This window comes from Cinclus cinclus, chromosome 1 (genome assembly GCF_963662255.1).
Source record: "Cinclus cinclus chromosome 1, bCinCin1.1, whole genome shotgun sequence".
Classification (NCBI taxonomy): Eukaryota; Metazoa; Chordata; class Aves; order Passeriformes; family Cinclidae; genus Cinclus; species Cinclus cinclus.
Window position 1 is genome coordinate 89,344,156 of NC_085046.1, and position 13,448 is coordinate 89,357,603.

Below are 13,448 nucleotides of genomic sequence, written 5' to 3' on the forward strand. Positions count from 1 at the left end.
TGGCCAGTTTATCAGGGATTGCATATTAATTCATGAGCAACCTTTCAGAACAGTATAGATGACAATGCCTGGATTGAAGCTACGAGAGGGTGAAATAAACCTAAAACTCAGTGGGCATAATGAGTAAATTACGCTCTTCCTAAAACTGGTCACTTGAGGTCAGATTAACAATGACTTGCTATGGATGGGTGGAAGTGGCCCCATGGCTGCAATCCATGCTTTATCTTTTCTAGACATAAATGGACAGAGCACAGTGAAGCACAGTGAATGTGAGATCTTGGTTGCAAAAGGCTGGATTAAGGATGATAATGATAAAGATGTAAAGTACTGTTTAAATAGAGAAGAACTCATCCATGAGAGACACTAGTCCTCTACTTCTCAGAACTGTATCTTATGAGGATTAATTAATGAATGCTATTTGAAAACTTCTGAATGGATAGCACACAGTTCCTGTGTGTATTGTCCATTTTTTAATATAAGAAAGGGACAGGGCAAGTGGCTGATGCACAAGTGTTGGCTGTTATGTATGCTGTTATGAAATCATTTAGGATTCAGTTCCTCTTTCTACTTTTGTTTATTGGGCCATAAGACTGATAAAACCTTTCCATGATTTGTTAAGCAGACACAGCATCATCTGAAATAAATGTAATGCATTTGTGTCAAATCTGAATGTATAGTCATGCTCATTTTGCATCCTATAGTTCATTTTGAATAGCATATAATTTCATTTTTACTGCAGAAAAAGCTGCAATTCCAATTCACAGCCTACATAGATACAAAGACAGTTGCACTTTCCTGAGCTTAAAATTGTGGGTGAAACTTCTACTATCAAAAGATCAATCTGAATTCATACTTTACAGTGCCAATGAAAGACACAGATCTACAGCTGATAGAATGTCTCCTAACATTGTTGGAAGTTCAAAGTTCTCTACACTACAAAGAACAAAAGCCTGTATAATGTTTAATATATTTTCATTTGCAAAGTATACTTGTATTCTAACTTGTGTAAATTCTTATTGAGTAATCAGTTTTCATTTTAGAAATTTCCATATAGAGGTACGTATAACTACAAATCATTTTATGTGTCAGCAGCACTATTCAGAAGATTATGTAAACAGTGCCCAGGATTTTGAAGTAGACTGCAGCAGTCAAAATACAAGCGGCACTGCTTGTAATCCTCGTGTTCAAGGTATGTAGGATTTGGAAATTTTTGGATTTCTGACACTCACAGTCTGACTGCATTCTAGTACAGAAAATGCCAAATGTGGAGAAGTCACTGCATCAATACTGAAATGGCACAGAATCATAATCTGGATAAATAGTAGGACTCCAGACTTTAAATGCTTAACTTCCTTCCTTAGTGATGAAAAAAAAAAGTTAAACATAATAAGACTTTTTGAGGTAGGTGTTAGATACACTGTGGATGGTTGTGAGCAAAACATAAGTTATCCTGTGACTAGGAAAAGCAGAGGCAGTCTGAAAGTTCTGCACATTCTGGAAGGAGAAACAACCAGGAAAATTAGTCTGAAAAGACAGATTTTCGCTTTTCAAAATAGGTTACCCTTTGCAGAATTGGATTAGATAATTCTCCCCATCCACTTTCAGTGTTCTGTGTACCTTTTAATCATTATTGTGTATAATCTGATAACTAGTAATTGCGATTACAAATGAGATACTTAATTACTTAATCAGCCCAGTAATAGGAGGGGTTTGAAGAAAAATGAGCAATACCTGGATCAAAATTATTGAATACATTCTTTTCCTTTTCATTTTTTCTCTGGAAAACATACCTTTGGTGATAAAAGTTTTATGCATAATTCAAAATAAAAATTCATTGCACAACGTATTTTTTCATTTTTTTTTGGCTCAGGACATAATTTTTGTAGGCCATGGACTGTAATTTTCAGCACTTAAAGGCTTGTATATTGGAACTAAACCATCCTCACATTTCCCCCCTTTAGTCTTGCAATCAGAATGATAAGTATTTCCATTTAAAGAAGTCTTTCAGAAAAAGCTACTTCTAAACAACTAAGGTTCATTGTCATAGTGACATTTTAAAATGCTATTCACAGTTTGCTTTTTTTCATTGCAAGTTCAAGTGGTCATTTATTCTGAGTGAAATATCTGAGAACGTAAATATATTTATAAATTAAAAACTTTGTATCATCCACGTGTGCTGATAATAGGATCTGCATCAAGCTTTCAGCTTCATTGGACAAGGATATTTAAAGGATTGTGTGAGTTAGTGCCAAATATCAGCTGATGAATGAAAGCTCCTAAACCCCATAGGCTCCACTAGCATAGAATTTGAGCTTCAACAATGGTTTGATTCACAAGTAACAGAAAAAACATTTTGTTTTCTGGCTCTTAGCTGCTGATTTACCACATCTTTTGATACAGAAAACAATGAAAGTTGAAAACATTAACGTGGAAAACATTTAATGTATTTCTTTCAGTAAAGTGACTCTGTATTTTGAACCCAATGTCTGCAATTTCTGGAGTCAATCCTATTTAAAAGGACAAACCAGATCATACAGATAAGCAAAAGTTCTAACTCAACCTCCTGTCTCCCAGGGTGAGAAAAGAGACAAGAGTTAAAAATCCCATAGAAATTTCCCGGCACGATAAGGTCATAACTATGTTTATTTCACCCAAAACATAATTTCTGATTCTAGCCTTCTAGAGAACAAACATTGGATTAACGCTTTTTGGATATTGAGGTTTTCTGGACCACCAGGTTAGGGAAGGAATAAACAGATCCTTTAACAACTTGGAGGAAAAATAAAACATCAAAGTAACAATGTTACCTTTGTAATCTGACTGTATTTGACTTTCCTTCATGCCATCTGACCAGAGTTGTTTCATACCCTGAAGAAAGGAACAAGATCATAGCATTTGCATATAAACTGGTGGAGATACAAGTCAAACACTGCTCTCGCATTCAAGATCAGATGAAACTGATAAATCTACAGCTTCTATCTTGTTGCACTACAGAGGTTATACATCAATAGATAATCACAGGACCTGAACCTAATTCCATTTTGAAGTCTGTGTTTTAACTTTTCACATTAAATAAAGAATATGTAGTTGTCTATTTGAAAGAACTCATAATCACTGCTTCTGAATATGGTACCCTCCTTGTTCCTGATCACTGATATTCAACCAGACCCCAGCAAACTAAAAGAGAAAAACCACTTCTATATGCCTAGGTGGTGTTTCAGATGTCACAGATTTTTCAAAGAAGAAGCAATAGGGAAGAACATGGGAAGAAAAATGCCAGAGCATTAGCATCCTTAGGAAATGATTCTAACGTGTAAGTTTTGCTCATGTAAGATATAAGCAGTTCTAGATCATTCTATGGAAATAATTGTTGTTAAAAATCTTGACAATAACTCTCAATATTATCTGAAAGATATGACAACAGATCAAGTGGTGGTGTTGGTATATAATTTTTCATAATTGCATTTGTTTAATAATGTTACTTTTATTTAATCATCTTTGAGTGTAAAGGCTGAAGATTGCATTGTAAAATACTTTCTGAAGAGAGTACCAGTATTCATAATGCTAAATGTCATTATTACTTACATGAGGAGCATTGCTCCTCTATATCTTTGCAGTTACTAAAACAAAATTAGAACTGCTAATCTTATTACTTCTAAAGCAGGTATACTCTCCTCATTGCCGTGCATCTTTCAGCTCTCTCAAACTCATTTTAATCCATCCTGAATGTGTTTTTTAAATAATATGAAGAGCAACAGCTACAATTTAAGTGTATGCTCTGACATGGATCTTAAACAGGTTTTCAGGTATTAGATTCTATGGGATGTTTAATCATTTTCTCTGGCTAATATAAATATTTTCCCGCATTTTTAAATAGTTCAGTATACCTTAGTAGGTTTTGTAAATGGAATATTTCTTTCCCTCCTTAGGTTAAGTCATCTGACTGTTTTCTGCTTAGATTTGAACACAATAGTACTAACTCATAAAATTAATTCCCATTTTGTGGGATTGTCAGAAATGAGGATTGCTCTGACCCCTGTTTGAACTCATCAGCTGAAATGAAGTTGTTCAGCGAGCTGGAGAAGACAAAGCTGAGTTCCAAGAAATTAATCAACTCCATCAGCCTCCACGATAGACCTGGAAATGGCACACATCAGACTGACCCTGAGCAGCTCTGGATTCTCTCCGTAAATGAAAGTCATCATTCCTGGCAAGGAAGATACTAAATTATAGGCTTTTAAATTTAATTTTCAGTTTACTTGTGTTTTCGATTAGTGTGCCATGTTTCATAAAGATGGTAGTACCTTTAAGTAGTAAATGCCCTTCATCTACCAGCTCGATCCGTGTCGTAATAAAAAGGTAAATTTGAACTAAAAACTGTTAGCAAATGAAACATGTGGTTGGGTTTTTTTCCTTTTTCTCTTTCCTTTCTCAGTGACACCTTAAGCAACAACACCAAATTATTTTCTTCATACCAAAATCAATAACAGGCTTGGAAATAAAAAGTAGCCCCACAGCCTGAGGCCACAGATTTTCATGACAGGCTACTAAAACTATCTTTCAGTAGCCTGAAGGTCTGTCAGCTAATCATTCACTTTCCTTTCACTATTTTGTTGTCGGATATCTCTCCGGGCTAGTAAAACTTAAAGGCTATGTGACAAATTGTCTGCTAAAGAAGCGTTGTCCATTTTTATCTTTGTGGAACTTCAATCTTTAGCACATAGGCTGGAAAGTTCACACTGCTTTGGAAGAAAGACAGAAATTCAAATGCCAACTAATCTTAAATCCTTAAATGCTATCTTATTTTATTACATGCAAAGCATAAAAGATATCATCCTATACCTTTACAAATCAGTAATAATGAAAATACATTTTTTTGCTGGAGAGACAAGATGGATAAAAAGAGGAAAACAAGTTTAAGATCCTTTAGTTCAAGTCTCAAAGGTGAGGAAGAATGACAATTAAGATTGAAAATGTAATTAAGCTTCCTTTCCCTTGTACATATACATGACAATATAACCTATAAGTTATAAACATACAAATCTTAATATATAATTTAATATATAATACATATGTAAAATTATATAAATAAATAATATAATTACAGGTAACTATATAAATTGCCAGCATCCATTGTCAGTGATATCTATCCCAGAGCAGAGCTGATAGGAAATTCAAATGTGATAAATGTTGTTAACTCTCCTCAAAGTTCTCTTTTGGCAGGTTTTTATTTAAATATATAAATGTATACATTTAGTCTAGATAGTAAAATTTCACTTTTACTTTTTCAAAGGGGCAAGCAACTCTAATGGTTACTAAGTAACAAATCTAGAGACTGCCTAACAATGTCAACAGTAATTTCCTCATTCATATGTTTGGGGAATATTTAATTACTGGCATTTTTCTAGTATTCCAGAGTAACCATGTGTTCCTAGATCTGTACTTACATAATTTTTCAAGTGCATGGCTGGAGGCAAAATATGCACCTTTGCTTCTTTACTGTTCTTCTACATTTCCAGTGTTTCCCTTTTCCCTTTACACCTCCATTACCTCCAAACTGTGTCCTGGAAGGGCTTTTGCAGATAAACCAAACTAAAGCTTTCAGATATATAAGTATAATCTATGCTAAACCTTTACATCATCTTAAACAGATTACATCAGTATAAGTCTTTAGATTATCTTAAGTAACTCAGACCTATTAATTTATTCTCTAATAGGCATTTAGCAACAGAGGTGTACAGATAAGGGGTGACTAGGATGGGGGCCAGACAGTTAAACCTAGACTGAAGTCGCTGAAGTGCTTCGCCATGGTGGCTGTGTGCTAAATTTTAGTGATTAACCTTTGTGGAGCCCAAATATTCTGACTCAGTGGATAGTGTATGTCAGTTTAGCTTAGTTAAAAAGCAACAGGCCCTCTCAACATTAATTATTGCTTACTGGCTTTTATATCTGAGAAGCAAGTTTTGATGCATTTAAATTCTCTGTCACTATAATGGAGAAGTAGCTTGAGGAGTCAGTTATTTCAAAAGTTTTCCATCATGAACAGGAAAGTGCACTCACATTGTATGTATGTATTGTACACAAAAACACACATAAAGGACAAAGGTGATTTGTACTTTTCTCACTGTTATTTTAAAGCCAGAACCAGCAAACTCCCTGTTACAGTTCCTTTCAATTTCCACACTACCACTCTTCTTAAAAAAACCTTGCTGCTGATGAAAATTATCAGACTAAAGGTGTGATGATTGGTTTATTATAAAACTAAGAAAGACGACTACAGATAATCTGAACATCTAAGGGTAGCAAATACAACCAGACTTAAAATGTCCTTTGCAGGGACTTTTTGGAGCCTTGAACTCCTTATAACTTGAAGAGAAAATAGAACAGACAAGTGATACAATTTAAACAGAGTGCTAATAGTAGACATTAAATTCTTGGAAAAGCTGTTGAAACTCCTAGGTTTTCTTGTTAAGGCAGGGACCAGGCAGCCTCATGACTTTACTCACTTGGCTGTGATCATCCAGACTTGCATCAGGCCTTGCATACTTCCCCTTAGGTGGAGCGTAAGGGACAATATTCATGCAACTATTTCACCTTCACATGGTATTTTCCATGCTTATTTTTTAAATCAAAATAGTCTTATGTGTTATATGACTCTTTCCATGGAGGGGCATATTAGTTCATCAGGATCACTAAAACACTGCTCTCCCTCAGTGCTCAACAGAGTGTGCACCCTCCCTGCAAAGTAGAAAGGCTAAAAATCCCAAAGTAACTTCAAATAAAGGTGGCCAGTTTGGGTTGAGTGAATGGGTACTATATAATTAAAAGCATTTTGCATGTTTGGGGGAAGGAGGTCTCTAAGAGCATTTAAATAAAAACTTAATAAACTTCTTGCTTCAAAGTTTTTGAAGCATAATTGCTGAGACATGAGGGAGAAAGTTATTGTTGCTTGATCTTACCATGTTTCCGGTATAGAAGTATACTTGGCAATACACAGAGCTGGGATAACTAAAAATTTATTTTCAGTTAGTTGTCCATTGTGTCACTCTGTTAATATCACCACTGGAGAAAGAATGAATTAATGGTATAAACTGTTGAGCTGTATTACATTTTATAAGGAGCAGAGTATTTATGCCAACAGCTGACCATTTCAGTTTCTATTGATAGCCACTAATTCTTGCATGTTAACTCTTACAAACCTACTCAGAGATATATTCAAAATTCAAATGCAGGCAGTCAGATGTTTTACACGAATTGTGGGTTAATCACAAATGTCTTGATATTTCATATTCACATTTGCAGTTCGACAAAGAGGCCACAATTCAAATGTTCTGAAAAACATTCCTATTATTTTCCCCAAAGTATACTTTGCAACACCTTGAAAATTAAGGTCTATGCACACATGTATGCAGATGTTCAGCTCCAGTCTCTCCTTTGTTTTGATAAATTACATTTCTGTGTTGTGCCCATCTCTCCCTGTGAAGGTATAATTTGTTTTCTTCCCCTGGTGGGTGCTGGGCCTCAGTACAGGCATCCACAATGACACATGCTGGTGGAAACAAGGTGAGAACACTGGTGCAGACCTCTTCTGCTCTGTGTCAGTTATGTTATTATTGGTACTTGATCTAGTGGCATGCATATGTTTAATGAAGCATGGTTGCTTTAACCTTCGAGACTGTCCCTCTCCAAGAAGCATCAGCTCTCTCCTAGAAATTGAGTCATGACTCAGTAATGTGCCAGTTATTATTGTAATAAAAACTGTGCCCCCCCCCAGCAAAGACCACAGCAAAGAGTAATTTGATAATCTTTTACAGGTATTTGTACATGTTACTCTTCACATGAAGAATTAACCCATTACTAGAATATACAAAATATTGTTTTATTGGAAAATGATTAGAAAATCCAGTCCTGAACTGAATTTTTCTTACATTTATCCCTTACATGACTTAATTCAATACAGAAGTGAGGCCTCAAAGTCTAATAATTATAGTAATTCTTTTCTTTTGAAACTACAATATTAGTAGGAACAAGCCTCTTGTCTTAATATTACTTTGAAGATACTAGCCTTAAAAAAGATGTGATTTGCATTAGTTAGCCTGAGAAATCACATATATAACTAGAAATTGGGACCTCAGTCACTTGTCATTAAATAAGTACAGAGGAACAGCCCTATATGTTAACAGATACTAAAAAAGTTGTTTTATTTCTATGTTAACATCAGAGACTTATTGCAAAAATCAAAATCAATAAGGGATTTAATTCAATCGAACAAAGATATGTTTGAGGCAAATCATTGTCGCATTTCAGGAGTTCTTTTCCCTCTTTTTCTTGAAATTTTGCTAATCAGAAGGTGACTAGTATTACTCTTTTTGCTAAATTTTATTCTTAGTGCTTGATTCCAGAACAGCTGCTTGTGCCCCTAAAAGAGGAATTCAGATAAGCTTTATTTAATACTTCAGTTGTATACTTTGCCAAGTCACATATCTTCTAGCTTGACTATTAACATAAATCAAAGATCTTGTGAAAACAACAGACTATCTAGAAATTGGTAGTTCTACAGAGAATATGGGTTTGGAAGCAATGTAAATGTTCAGATATTTACCTACCTTTCTTTGTAAACAAGGTATTATGAACAGAAAGATTACAAATTGTAAAAATGCAAATAAATGGTTGACTACTATTTTTATGCACTTTTTTTGAGTTGGATACATTTGTTAATGGAGTTTTTAAACAAAGACTTTGCGACACATTAATAGTACTGCTTGTGGTTGTGATGAAAGTTTGGTGTTACTAAAACTTCAAAGGCAATGATTCAGTGTGAATTTCTCTGATTTGAACATTGATGATAACCTTTGTCTAAAACACTAGGCTGGAACACTCCTATTGTTAAACACTTGTGCTGCATTGACCTTTCTCAGGATTGTTTGCAGTTGGATATTTCAACACACCATACCTGCAATTGTATTGACTAGAGTATTTTGCCTGTCAGGATTAAGTTAATGTTGTTATCTTTGGCTGTAATGAGTTTTGAGCCTGCTGATGCCTGCCTGCAAATGCAACTGTAAATTACTTTACAGTAAGTCGCGATGATTTGCTAAGTCTCTTGATAGGCTCTTTAGTCAGATTTAGTGTAAAATATAAGGTGAAAAAGTTTTTGGGCTCTGACATTCTGCATTGCAGTTGATGTTTTCAGAACCTTGGCTCTTATATATATATATGAAATTTCACTAATGTCCTGGAAATTTTAATACTCTTTTCTTCCAAAGCGGGGGGGTGGGGGGGAGGGGGGAAGAGTAAAGAAGAAATAAATGGTCATGTGATTTCAAATTTTCCATCTTATTTTTAAAATTACTGGGAACTTCTACGTATCATGTAAAAATATTCATAACCTTGTAACTGAGCCCAGTTGCACAAATAATTGGCACATTATCCTCAAGAGCTTTCAGCAAGAACTATCAATGATCTCATGCTTCCTTGTGTTTCCTCTTCCAGATCATATGGATGAGACAAAAAAGCAGGCCAGGACACAGAAGTTGAGTGTGCATATTGTCTGTCCCATGGCTGGTGTACTGGGTGTGTCTCCTGCCCAGCCACACATGCAATACTACTGTACAAATTCCTATAACTTGCATCTCACTTAGTGAGATACCCTTTTTCTACTTTTGACAAATACAGTATTACCTTGTTTATATTTGCTCAGGACAAGTCTGTAAAAATTGCTTTCTTGGTCAGGAACTAACTTAAGAGTTCTTGTGCCGAAAAGAGTTGCCCTTTGTCTGTCACAGCAGGCATCAAGCTCCTAATTTCCAACCTGAATAGTCACAGGAACCTAGCTGCATCTTACTTGTTATCATCGTGAACCTAATGGGACATGAGGCAAAATGGGTGCTGTAATACAGTGACCAGTGTCATCTCAGAGATCTCAGAGGACATATTGTCCTCAGCAGGGTGACACACTGGGAAACCCTGGGAGAGGAAAAGGGAGAAATGCAACCTCCATCCAAAAAAAATCCCCCTTGGCACAAATTTTGGCAAATATGAAAATATATTTAAATTGAAAGGCAAATTTGACCTGGTTGAGAAACAATAATGAATTTATAGATGCCTAGAGAAATTATAAATAACCCTTAGCTCAGAATGAAAAGCTGAAACTTAGAAATTTCAAAAAATGAAATTAGAAATTACAGTGGTTCAAGACAACTGAAAGATTTCATATTGTTTTGTTTAGACTTAGAGCTTTGATATGTACAATTGCACATTGTACACCATCACATTTTAGTTCATACCAAGCTATTAATGTCAAGTGAAGGAAAACATTTTTGTAAAGATATTTTGGGTTTTGTTTGCTGAAAACATAGTTGCTACCTTTCACATAAAATTGACAGATTATAATTTTATTTTTTTTTTATTAAAGACAGTACATAGGGATTATTTGGACTGGGTTTACAATTTCTTTGCTGATGGCAACCATTTTAATTTTGAGGATCAGATAGGAAAGTGTGTTTCCATCAGAGCAGCTGTTGTACCAGTCAGCTAATCAGAATTCAGCTTCCTGTCTGTTTCCAGTTCTATGGACCACACCTATGGGGTTCAGCTCGCCTGCATGTCAACATATGCATTACAGATATCTGGCTAGTTTTCTAGGCTTTGCTTATAAGAGACAACATTTAAGGTGGTCACCTTAGTGAATGTAACTGAATGTAACTGGAATCTAATGATAAGTGACAAGAGTAATGCAGAAATCTAAGGGGAGTTTAGGTGAATGCTTGGTATGAGCAAATTGTGCAGCAATGTCATTACATTTTTTTGTTTGCTTCTGCAAATCATTGTTTTCAAAAGGCAGTAGAAGTTTAGCAGACTTCTAGGTTTCGCTAAAAACAAATAAATAAACTCTCATGGTGGCACAGGGTCCAGGACAGATACAAAGACTTAACTTATAGCTTAGCAAATCTCACTTCATATCCTGCCAGAGCTGGGAAATATGAAGAATTAAAACTATTGAAGTGGTTATCTCTGGCTGACGTGAAAGTCACAAATATATTCACAGGTGTATTAAAAATAAAGAAAAAGGTAATTATATAATGAGTTCATAAAAAAAAGAAGAAAAAATATTAAAATGCATCAGTATTATATATGCTATAGTACTAGACAAAAAGCAGACACGGTATTTATCTCTAGCAATATTCATCTTCCCAAAGTTTACATCCTATTTGGAAAAAAAACAAACAAACAAACAAAAAAAAAACAAAGAGGGGGAGGATAGAACTGAGTTTCTAAATTTAGAAATAAATAAACAGTAAGGTAACAGAAGAAAACTGTCATTTAGCTGAGTGAACATCAACTGACTTATCACACTTGCCAGTGTTTCAAAAGAATCATGGATGAGGTGAAGGAGTTCATATATTGCCAGAAAGGTCCTTATAACTAAGTGGTTCAGGAGAGGGTCTTTGATTCCATCCTGTCACCTATAAATATTGAAGTTCCTGAGCTGGAATAGCATGGGATAGAGCTTGCATATAACAGAAGTTACAGCTGCTATTGCCCTAATTCCATCTGGATACTTAAAGGAGGTTCCACCAAGTTTCAGACAAGAAAGGCACTGAAGTGCCTTTGCTAGGGGGAAGAGAGCAAAATGTGCTAAGATAGACTTGCATGTTATGATCTAAATTCTTCTTTCAGGTTGACTAGAAATACAAGGATTTCCAATGAAAAGAAAATTTGAAACATATTTTAAAACACCTGTTCCTGACTATAATATAAAATAAAATAATTATGCAATATAAATTAAAGGAATTTTCCAAAAACTTGGTAAAAGATTTTGAAGATAGATTTAGCAGCGTGCTCAGTGCACATGCAGGGTGCCGTATAACACTGAAAGAAAAAAAAAATAAAGCAAATGGATACTTTAGACAAAAAGAATATACAACTACTTGTCATTATGAATTTTCACTCCAGCTGGCTGCACATCTTGCAACAAGAGCTGATTGTATCACAGTATTTTTAGAAACAATAAAACCCACAGCTCTTCCTCCCTACCTGTGGAGCCAGCTCTTAGTCTCCATCTACTGCTGAACTTGTTTCACTGTTACTCACACTATTGTTAAAGTGCATGCTAAAAATTGTAGATTATTTCTGTTCACTGCACACTACATTGTTTTACCATGGATAATATTTTATTTATAAAGAAAATAAATTGTCAGAGTTAAAAAACACAGTGCATTTTGTTCTAGGCAACACATTGCTTTTATCACACAAATAATTTATTGGTTTTTCTCCCAGACGAGTTCTATGCTGACCTTTCCAGGTGTACTGAATATTGCTGCATAATTCGTCTTGTTGGGAAAATGTATTTATTTTAGCCATTAATACATGCTATGATAACCTTTGTGTTGAGGAGCAAGTTTGTTGTTTTAATTCTGATACATATTTTTACAGAGGGTTGTACTGAAAACAAAACTTCCTATCTTAAAGCTTTTTATTCTGAAGAAGAGAGACAGATTTGAATCCAAACCTACCATATAAACTTTGGTAATGGATTGAAGCAAAACTAGAACATCTCCATTTCCTGGTTACAGGGCAGACACAGCCCCACTCTAGTTCAAAACTAACCTCTGCAAATCATCAGCCCAAAAAGGCACGCGCATCCTCAGAACAGCTCTCTGCATTTTAGTAACACCTAATGTGAGCTTTAATAACTTCAAACATTGTTTCACAGCATCCCTGTCTTATGCAACCAAATCAGCCACCACATCAGCTCCTCCCTTCCTGAATATTTGCTTTCAGGTTCTATGGATGAAGGGTCTGAAGGCTGAAGAAATGCCAAAACCACATTTTTCAGTTTATAATGAACCACGCACTTGGCAAATTTAAGTCACAGTAAAGATGTCCAAAGACTAAAATCAAGCTAGAGTAGTGAAATCAATTAAAGTAATGAAATGCATTTTCAGCAAAATGCACACAAATTTTCATGGAGTAGTTAGGTTTTTATCTTTTTTAATATATGTCTAATAACTTATTTTGAAATAATCAGTTCAAATTTTCTCTTCCAAGTATCCTGAAATTTGCTTGAGAAAAAGTGGTTCATTATAATAAGTTCAGAAAACCAATATCCAAGTCTTTGGCTTACACTTTTGGAAGAAATGAATCTCTAAAAAAGTTGCATCTGTTCTGTTTATTTTATTTTTTTTCCTGAACATCAAGCACTTAATATCCTGTGCTCAATTTTTGTAGTTTTCAAGTCCTTCTACAAGCTGCTCAAAATCTGGTCTCATGCTTGGTATTTCCCCACTCAGACAGTGTTGGTGAACATATGATTTATTTGTTTGTTGGGGTTTTTTTAGGAGAGGAAGAAAAATTATTCTCAAAGCAGAAGAATGCTTAGGGTTGGAAGGTGAGCAATGACTTGCAAACATTTTCCACTTCAACAACTGCTCCAGGAGTTTAACATC